Raw genomic sequence first — 11,125 nt, 5'->3', positions numbered from 1 at the left:
TGCAGAGGGACTTCCCTGGTGGCGCAGTGGTTAAGAATCCACCTGCCAATGCAGGGGACACGGGCTTGAGCCCTGGTCTGGGAAGATCCCACATGCTCAGAGCAACTAAGCCCGTGCACCACGACTAACTGAGCCTGCGCTCTAGAGCCCGTGAGCCACAACTACTGAGCCTGTGTGCCACAACCACTAAAGCCCGTGCTCTGCAACAAGAGAAGCCACCCAATAAGAAGCCGGCGCACCGCAACGAAGAGTAGCCCCTGCTCGCGGTAACTAGAGAAAGCCTGCGAGCAGAAACGAAGACCCAACGCGGCCAAAAATAAATAAATAAATCTATTAACAAAGAGTAAGTTCCAGAGGTGATGCCCCTTTACCCCTAAAAAATTTATTTCCTAAATACAAGGAATTCTCTTACATAACAACAGGATGATCAAAATCAGGAAATTAACATCGATACAGTGCTGTTGTCTAAGCTATATACTTATTCAGATTTCACTAAATGTCCCAATAATGTCCTTTATAACAAAAATCAAGATTTTTGGTTGTCTTGTATCTTTTGTCTCCTTGAATCTGCAACAGTTCCCCAGCCCTTCTTTGTATTTCCTAACACTGACATTTTGAAAACACAGGCTAGTTATTTTGTAGAATAAACCTCAATGTGGGCTTGTCTAATGTCTCATCATGAGTAGATTCACACTATGCATTTATGGCAGGAACAGTCCAGGAGTGATGCTGGGTTCTTCTCAGTGAATTGTATGCATTGTTGACTAGTTCCATTACTGGCAATGTTAACTTTGATAATTTGGTTAAGGTGGTTACCTACCAGTAATTTCCCCTGGAAGATTACTATTGAATCCTGTAATTACTAAGTTTCTTGTGGAGGAGATACTTTGTTCCCCCTCAAACTTTCATCCACTCATTTTGGCTTTCACTGATAATTCTTGCCTGAACCAACTGTAATTTTCATGGTGCTTTTCTAATGCTAACACTCTTTGTACATTATTAGTTGGCTTTCTACTGTGCTGAAGAAGTTTCCCTTCCTATTTATTCATTAATTTATATGAGGTGGATTTTCTTACTTATTTTATTCTATAAGTTATAATCATTTACTATCACTATTTTAAAAATGCTCAGATGGTCCTAGATTTAGCCAGAAGAAGCCCCTTCAAACTGGCTTCTTTGTTCTTTTGAAATGTACCTATCATTCTTTGAGTACTTTACTTTTTGGGATAGAAAGATGTTCTTTCAAGGTTCATGTTGTGCTTTTCCTGCTCCAAACCTGGAATCAGCCATTTCTCAAAGGACCCCTGATTCCTTCTAATGGTCAAATACTGAGCAGCTCTGCTTTCCACTGGATATGTCAAATACTGAGTGGATATGTCTGGTTCCTTTTAATGGAGAATGGCACTTGGACACCAATATCTGGGCTGTTGTGGCCTCTCCCGTTGCGGAGCACAGGCTCCGGACGCGCAGGCTCAGCGGCCATGGCTCACGGGCCCAGCCGCTCCGCGGCATGTGGGATCCTCCCAAACCGGGGCGCGAACCCGGTTCCCCTGCATCGGCAGGCGGACGCGCAACCACTGCGCCACCAGGGAAGCCCTGTCTGGTTCCTTTTAATGGAGAATGGCACTTGGACACCAATATCTGGGCACTAGATGTGTCCAATGCTACTGGAGTATTACTGCTTCTAGGCCCTCTCAGGGGTCACACCTGGGAAAGAGAGGAATATACATAATGATGTATGTATACACACACAACTCCATACCCAATTCTGTATTTAGTTATACGTATTAAAACCCATGAGTCCATACTGACACCTCTAATTCTAATCCAACATGGCAAGGTTCATTCCATCCTCCTCTCTTTTCATATCTGTAATTCCCTTCTCTGACCATGAGAAACCTGGCTCCTATTATGCACAATGAATTTACTTATTTGCTCAATCCTAGAATGTAAAGAAAGTGGTTTCAGTATTGCTAACACATGCCTCAGTGCAAAACAAGCCTACAAATGAGAGTTCACTATTTAGAACTGTTTTGCTTTTAGCCTGAGGACACAGAGTATAAACAACTATTTAGGTTCAAAAGTTAACTCCTTTTCAGTGTGGCTATATCAGTAATTTGAAGTACAGTTTGGTTCACTTGTTTCTGTTTGTATTCAATTTTAAGCCCTCCTCCCATACCGCCCCACTCCATTCCCTCTTTTTCACCCCAGTCCCATATAAGCCCTACAAGTAACCAAACTCATTAGACTCAAGTTTACCCTTCCAATGTCTCTTTTTGTTCAAACAAGCAAATAGATTTATATGCATATTTTAAAAATATTTATTTGTTTGCGCCGGTCTCAGTTGCAGCAGGTGGGCTCCTTAGTTGTGGCTCATGGGCTCCTTAGTTGTGGCACGCAAACTCTTAGTTGCAGCATGCATGTGGGATCAAGTTGCCTAACCAGGGATCAAACCCGGGGCCCCCTGCATTGGGAGTGCGGAGTTTATCCACTGCACAACCAGGGAAGTCCCTATATGCATATTTTTATTTCCTCTTCTTTCTTACACAAAAGTAGCATTTTACAGATACTCTTTTGCACTTTGATATTTTTTCACTGAACAGCTTATCCTGGAAAGCCCTCCACATCAACTCATAGATATCTTCCTCATTCGTTTTTATAGTTGGATGGGACAGTGTGAATGTTCCACAATTTATTTAACTAGTCTATTAACAGACATTTTAGCTGCTTTCTACTCTCTTGCTACTACAAATCATGCTGTAATGAATTATCTTTTATGTATATTATTCTGCAATTGCATGTAAGTCTATCTCTAGAATCCAAAAGAGCATAAGAATCTGCAATTTTGACATATATTGTCAAACTGACCTCTACAGGGGTTGCATCAGTTCTGTAATTATCTATTGCTGTATAACAAACCACCCCCAAATTTAGTGGCTCAAAACAACAACAATCATTTATTTTGCTCACAGAATCTGTAACATGTGCAGGACTCAGTGAGACTAGCTCATCTTTGTTCCATTTTGTTTCAGCTGGGGCGGCTCAACTTTGGGCTGTAGGATTCACTTTTAAGAGGCTCATTCATGTGGCTGGCAAGATGGTGCTGGCTGTCAGCTGTGAGCTCAACCAGGGGCCTCAGGTTCTCTCCATACAGGCCTCTCCACAGGCTGCTTGGGCTTCCTCACGGCATGGTAGCTGGACCCCAAATGCAAAACTCCCAAGAGAACCAGCTTTCATCATCCAGCCTCAAGAGTCACATAGCTTCACTAAAAAAAGAGGTGATATATGTATATGTATAACTGATTCACCTTGTTGTACAGCAGAAACTAACACAACATTGTAAATCAACTAGACTCCAATAAAAATTAAAAAAAAAAAAAAAAAAAAAAAAGAGTCACATAGCTTCAGTTCCACCACAGTCACAGGCCTGCCCAGATCCAAGGGGAAGGAACACACTCCCACATCTCTTGATAGAAAGAGTATTTAAATCATAGTATATGAGGAGCCTAGGGAATGGGAGAAATCGTGCCATTTTCAGAAAATACAATCTGCTACTGTCTACCCTCTGAATGTAAACATTCACATCCCGCGCACATGCAAAATACACTCATCTTCCTCAAGACCCTCATGTTTCATCCCGTTAGAGTATCAGTGTGAAGTCCAGGATCTTGTCACCTATATCAGGTCCACATGCAGATAAGGATCTTTGAGTGCAGTTCCTCAGGTACAGTTCCTTGAAAGCTTTCTCCCTATTTTTCCTTCTGTGAGCTAAAGAAATAGTTATCTGGCCCCACCCTCTACCCTTCACAAACTCGAAGTGGTGGGAAAGGCATAGAAATAACCACGAGAGACACTTCCGTTCAAGTACACAGCAATTCATAGCAATTCTAAAATGTAGCTGAGCTGGGCACATGTTGAGAGGTGTGAATGACAAATAGTTTTCTTTACAAGCTCAGTAATTCCTGGCTCCTTTATATTTATTTTTTAGACTTTTAAAAAAATTAAAATATTTTTTATGTACAATATTATATGTTATAGGTATAGAGTATAGCGATTCACAAATTTAAAGGTTATACTCCATTTATAGTTATTATAAAATACTGGCTATATTCCCTGTGTTGTATATCCTTGTAGCTTATTTTATACATAATAGCTTGTACCTCTCAATCCCCTACCAATTGTATTGCCCCTCTCTGCTTCCCTCTCCCCACTAGTTTGTTCTCTATATCTGCAAGTCAGCTTTTTTTGTTTTATTCACTAGTTTGTTGTGTTTTTTAGATTTCACGTGTAAGTGATATCATACAGTATTTGTCTTTCTCTGACTTATGTCATTTAGCATAATGCCCTCCAAGTTCATCCATGTTGCTGCAAATGGCAAAATTTCATTCCTTTTTATGACTGAGTAGTATTTTGTTGTATATATATATATATATATATATATATACATACATACACACCACATCTTTATCCATTCATCTGTTGATGGACACTAAGGTTGCTTCCACATCTTGGCAATTGTAAATGCCACTCTGATCACTGGGGTGCATGTATCTTTTCAAATTAGTGTTTTAGATTTTTTTGGATATAGACCCAGGAGTGTAATTGCTGGGTCATGTGGTAATTCTATTTTTAATTTTTTGAGAGACCTCCATACTGTTTTCCACAGTGGCTGCACCAATTTACATTCCCACCAACATTGTATGAGGGTTCCATTTTCTCCACATCCTTTCCAAAATTTGTTATTTGTGTTCTTTTTGATGACAGCCATTCTGACAAGTGTGAGGTGATATCTCATTGTGGTTTTGATTTGCATTTCACTGATGATTAGCAATGTTGAGCATATTTTCATGTCTGGTTCCTGTATATTTAAGTTCTTTTTTTATCTTCTTTCTCCTCTAGCATTTTACTTTAGGCAGCCAGAAGCTGCCAGTTGGCACTTTCAATCTTCTACCTGTAAATCTCCTTAAGTAGATCACTGAGTCCATTAAGTATATTTCCTATCTTCCTTGTTACTGAAGGTGACAGTGTTGACCAAAATTCCTTCTTCAAACTTCCCCTTTCCTCCAGCTCATAGTAAGATTTTCCTCATTATCCTTTAAGCCCTGTGAAAGGTCCCATAGGCCTCCACTAACTCTCCTTGAGGCCGTTATGATTCTACTAATAATCTTTTCCTTTCCATCTTCTGCCCTTTGTTCAACTGGCTCTGCTGCAAAGCCGATGCCACATGTTCTATGTTTGTTTTGGTAGCACACCACTTCCAGGTAACAAAATCTGTACCAGTTATTTATCTATTGCTGCATAATAAACCACCTCAAAACCTGGGGGATTAAAACAGCAACTATCATTGATTTTGCTCACAAATCTGTAATCTGGGCATAACTTAGTGAGGACAGCTTGCCTCTGATCTACATGGCATCAGCTGGGAGGGCTTGACTGTGGTTTGGAGAGTCTACTTTCAAGATGGCTCACTCACATGGCTGGCAAGTTGGTACTGGCTCTCAGCTGAGAGCTCAGCCAGGTCTGTGGGCCTTGGTTCTTCTCCATGTAGGTTTCTCCATGAGTTGTTTGGATTTGTGTGTGTGTGTGTGTGTGTGTGTGTGTGTGTGTGTGTGTGTGTGTGTGTGGCAAGGTGGCTGGATTTAGACCAAGCATCATGAGAGAATGAAGTGGAAGTCTTACTGCCTCTTATGACCTGCCTTGAAAGTCACATAGTTTCACTTCTACCAGTCACAAGCTTCCACAGATTCAATGGAGGGAACACTGACCTCGATGTCTCTTGATGGGATAAATGTCAAAGTCATTGTATAGAAAGCATTTTGGATGGCAGATATTTGGTCATTTTTCTGGAAATGCGATCGCCACACACTCACATTAGCAATGTAAGAGAGTGTCTGTTTTCCCAAAGCTTTGCCAAGAGAGTATGTTATCAAGCTTGTGGAAAATATCAACCCCGTAGGAAATACAAAGCTTGATGATAAAACGTCAAGCTTTCTCTAGTTTTAATTTAAATTTCCTCTTGTTATGAGTACAGATGAACATTTTTCCTGTGTTTAAGATGCATCTGAATTTTCTTTCCTGTGAATTGTCTTTTTATGTTGTTTTTCAATTGGACTCCTAATCTCTTACCTGATTTAGAGGAGTGTTTTATTATTATTAGAAAGACTACTATTATTATTAGAAAGATTACCCCACTACAATTTGAGTAGCAAAAATATTTTTCCAAATTTGACATGTCTTTTTATTTTGCTTACAGTTTTCTTTTCTCATACAGATTTTTGGGTATTTTTAAAGAGTTGAACCCATCAGTTTTTTCTTTTATGGTTTCTGGATTCTCAGTTGCAATCAGAAAGTCTTTACTCAGTGAACACTATAAAGGAATTCTCCCATTTTATTCTTGTGTAACTTCTATGGCTTAATTTTTCACATTTAAATATTTGATCAATTTGAAGACTACTCTGATGTAAAGTATGGGATATGGATTCAACTTTACCTTTTTCCAGGTGGCTCCACAGAAATACCATAAATTATTGAATAAACCATCTTTTCACCACTGGTTTGAGATGTGACCTATATTATACGCTAAATTCCTATTTGTTCAACAGATATTTATTCAGTGCTTCCTACATGCCAACTATAGTGCTTGAGATATACTAGTGAACAAGAGACTAAAATTCTCTTCCTTTATGAAACTCTAGCAGAGGAAGTAGAAGATAAATATGAAAACTAGGTAAATTACATAGTGTGTTAGAAGGTAAAAGAAGAGTAGAGGAAGAGGGTTTGAGAATGTCGAGGTGAGGCAGTTGCAATTTTATATAAGGTGGTCAGGAAAAGATATAATTGAAGAGGTGACAATGGAGAAAAGACTTGAAAAGTTAACAGTACAAAGGCAAGAGTGTGTGTGGCATGATCAAGGAAGATGAATGAGGCCAGGGTAGAGTGGAATGAGCAAGGGGGAGAAGTAAACGATGAAGTCAGAGAGGTAACAGGTCCAGATTCTGTAGGACTGTTTAGGCCATCATAAGGACTTTGGCTTTTACTCTGAGTGAAATGAGAGCCATGAGTTTTGAGCACAGGAGTGACATGGTCTGATCTACCATTACCCTGCTATTACCTGGGCTACATCTTTTTTTTTTTTTTTAACATCTTTATTGGAGTATAATTGCTTTACAATGGTGTGGTAGTTTCTGCTTTATAACAAAGTGAATCAGCTATACATATACACATATCCCCGTATCTCCTCCCTCTTGCGTCTCCCTCCCACCCTCCCTATCCCACCCCTCTAGGTGGTCACAAAGCACCGAGCTCATCTCCCTGTGCTATGCGGCTGCTTCCCACTAGCTATCTATTTTACATTTGGTAGTATATATATGTCCATGCCACTCTCTCACTTCGTCCCAGCTTACCCTTCCCCCTCCCCGTGTCCTCAAGTCTATTCTCTACGTGGGCTACATTTTTTCAAGTCATCTTTTTTCTTCCTTTGTCTTTATCCCTCTCACTAATCTCTGCTGTTTCCCAGAGCAAAGCACTCAAGTCCACCTATTTTTCTCCATCTTCTAATTTTAAGGTATTACTTTCTATCATCTAGAATACTGCAATAGCTTCCTAAGGGATCTCTCCCCTTTCCTTTCTTGCCTTCCACAAATGCACTTACTATCTAGCACGCACCAGGGTGATGTTTAAAGTAGAATTCAGTTACTTATTATGTTACTACCTTGCTTAAATTCTCTCAGAGGCTTTCCACTGCACTTAGAATAAAAACTGAACTTCTTATCATGGTCATAAAGCCCTGTATACGTAGCCCCTGCATACTTCTCCAAGCTTATTCCAAGTCCCCCTCTCCGTCCACTCCAACAACAGTGGCCTTCTTTTGATTTCTCAAATATACCCATAGTTTTTGTACATGATGTTTAGCAGATGCCTAAAATGCTCTTTTCCACTTACTTTTTTTTCCCAAATCTGCTTTTTTATTGACCTCAGAAGCTGTCATCAAGCTTCATTATATCCAATTTAGTTTTCTCTGGTACACTGTTTATAAATTTAAAAAATTTTTAAAATAAAATTTATTTATTTATTTATTTATTTATGGCTGCATTGGGTCCTCATTGCTGCACACAGGCTTTCTCTAGTTGCAGCGAGCAGAGGCTACTCTTTGTTGCGGCGCGCGGGCTTCTCACTGCGGTGGCTTCTCTCGTTGCGGAGCACGGGCTCTAGGCGTGCGGACTTCAGTAGTTGTGGCATGTGGGCTCAGTAGTTGTGGCTCGCGGGCTCTAGAGCGCAGGCTCAGTAGTTGTGGCGCATGGGCTTAGCTGCTCTGCGGCATGTGGGATCTTCCCGGACCAGGGCTTGAACCCCTGTCCCCTGCACTGGCAGGCGGATTCTTAACCCTTGTGCCACCAGGGAAGCCCTAAAATATTTTTGAACAGGTGTACTTATACGGTTCGAAAAAGGTCTCACGTTCCTGGTACAATTGACCTGGTCCCCACCTCCATTCCCACAGATAATCGCTATTATCAGTATTTTATGTATTCTTCTAGAGTTTCTTCGTGTAAATATAAGCAGATACAAATTTCTTATTTTTTCCAGTGCCCTGGTGCCCAGGTATACAGCAGTTCAACTGGGTTGCAACCTGTGAACAGATGTTGCTATGAGGTTGTAGAGATGGTCTACTTACTTTTTATAACTCCTATATTCTCCTTCACATACCACCCTAAATTTAGCTTCCCCAGAAAGTTCTTCCCTGATTCCCTAATGCATATTCACAATGCCTTATTCTTATTATGTATAATAAACATCTCAATTTGCAATTCCTTAGTATATCTGCTGAATGTCTGTCTCTGCTAAACAACTTGGGTTTAGGACCATGTCTGTTTTGCTCACTGATGTAGTTCTGATGCCAAGCACAATTTCTGGCACAAAGCAACTGCTCAAAAAATACCTGTTGAATGAATGAATCATCTTTCTTCTGAACAAAGTAAATGGTTCTGGAAAATTAAAGCAAACTCCTCTGGGTAGAATGCCAAGCAGATACGCTACCTTAGTTCTCAATGTCTTTCTATCCCTGTCTGTGGGGAGCCTTACAATTAAAGAGTAAACTGAATGAATCTATTCCTTGCAACCCAAAGCACTGATGTACCAAATAAATGCTAAAGCACAGCAGACGGTCTCCTTATGGTCCCTGCTCTTGCTCAAGTTCTACTTCCTGTCTTCTCTAATGTCCAAATACTACCTGATATCAGAACAAATTCAAACTCTCCTTTCCTCATGAAGTCTTCCCTCGCCCCTCCATTCTTTTTTTGCCCTTTCTTTTCTTTTTTTTTTTTTAAATTTATTTTTATTTTTTTGGCTGCGTCAGGTCTTAGCTGTGGTGCGTAGGCTCTTCATTGCGGCACGCAGGCTTCTCTCTAGTTGCGGTGTGCAGGCTCCTCTCTAGTTGTGGCGTGCTGGTTTTCTTCCTCTAGTTGTGGCACATGGGCTCCAGGGTGGGGGGGCTCTGCAGTTTGCAGTACGCAGGCTCTCTAGTTGAGGCACCCGGGGGCTCAGTAATTGTGGTGTGTGGGATTAGTTGCCCTGCGGCATGTGGGATCTTAGTTCCCTGACCAGGGATTGAACCTGCACCCCACTGCATTGGAAGGCGGATTCTTTACCACTGGACCACCAGGGAAGTCTTGGCCCCCTCCAGTCTTATTTATTTATTTATGGCTGCGTTGGGTCTTCATTGCTGCGCTCGGGCTTTCTCTAGTTGCAGTGAGCAGGGACTACTCTTTGTTGCGGTGTGTGGGCTTCTCATTGCAGTGGCTTCTCTTGTTGGGGAGCACAGGCTCTAGGCGTGTGGGCTTCAGTAGTTGTGGCACGTGGGCTCAGTAGTTGTGGCTCATGGGCTCAGTAGTTGTGGCTCGTGGGCTCTAGAGTGCAGGCTCAGTCGTTGTGGCGCGTGGGCTTAGCTGCTCCGCAGCATGTGGGATCTTCCCAGACCAGGGCTCGAACCCATGTCCCCTGCACTGGCAGGCAGATTCTTAACCACTGAGCCACCAGGGAAGCCCCCGCCACTCGTCTTAATTGGACTTCTCTCCTCTCTGAGCACCTGCTGTATTTGTTGTCTTTGGCATTCAGAGAAGAACCTAACATTACACTTTTCTGAATATTAATTGTGTGATGTAGGCTTTAAAAAATCTCCTCCAATGAGTTTGCTACCTGTGGATAATGATTATCTCATAACAACATGGAACAACAGAAGTCCTCCTTTCTGAAGCAATCGAGACTGGTATCTGGTATGTACCAGCTGGTTAAAGTGCAGATCCATAAACAATATCTCAAAGATTTAAACATTTAAATTTAAAATACATAAGTGTACATTTATTCCCTTGTCTTTTGATATGAGAATGATTTTAATGATTGAGTGCCCATATCCAAAACGTATCACTTCCTGTTTCATTAAATCAGAACAAGCAAATGACTCTTAGGAAATAATACTGGTATAGGACTCTCTGAGATTTTTAGGATTTTCCTTCAATGTTTTACAGTTTTGTTCACACCTAATTTTACAGCAATATTTTAAAAGGTGACTGGCATTTACTGAGTCTTTCCAAAGCATTCAACTAGTTTTCATAGAAACAACTTATCATACTTATACCTCATAGAGGTTTACATCATACTTAATCAAATTGTAACAACTGGTTTAAACAGGTTTTGGAAGAGATACAACAGATTCTTGATAAATATTAACTTGTGGCAGCAGATGTTCTCAGGTATATTAACAGTCCTGTTACCTTCAAGCAGTCACAGTGACTTGGGCATCATTCATTGTTTGCAGACAGAGTGGCAAGTGTTGTTTGAATTCTAGTGAGCTATCTAAGGGAAGGGTGATTAAAACACAGTCTATGGCTTCTTGTGTTACCTTTACAACATCTAGCTCAGACATGAGTCCATGATCTGGTAAAAATGCTGAAGGAGAGAAGAGCTATAAAGGGGCACATAAGGAGAGTGGGAAACTAGAGTTCAGCACCTGTCTCAAGAGTCTCAAGTGCTGGGCTTCCCTGGTGGCGCAGTGGTTGAGAGTCCGCCTGCCGATGCAGGGGAACCGGGTTCGCGCCCCGGTCTGGGAGGATCCCACATGCCGCGGAGCGGC

The 11,125-nt window shown here is 41.2% G+C and overlaps 1 protein-coding gene across 2 annotated transcripts in view; it reads right to left on the bottom strand.

The window, feature by feature from the left end:
* Positions 1 to 11,125, bottom strand: part of ZNF713 (zinc finger protein 713) — a 29,355-nt gene that overhangs the window by 7,533 nt on the left and 10,697 nt on the right. The gene's annotated exons all lie outside the window — the stretch shown is intronic.

The sequence above is a fragment of the Physeter macrocephalus genome, chromosome 14 (assembly GCF_002837175.3).
Source record: "Physeter macrocephalus isolate SW-GA chromosome 14, ASM283717v5, whole genome shotgun sequence".
NCBI lineage: Eukaryota > Metazoa > Chordata > Mammalia > Artiodactyla > Physeteridae > Physeter > Physeter macrocephalus.
Note: the sequence above shows the minus strand (reverse complement) of the source record. Positions and strands in the feature narration are given on the sequence as shown.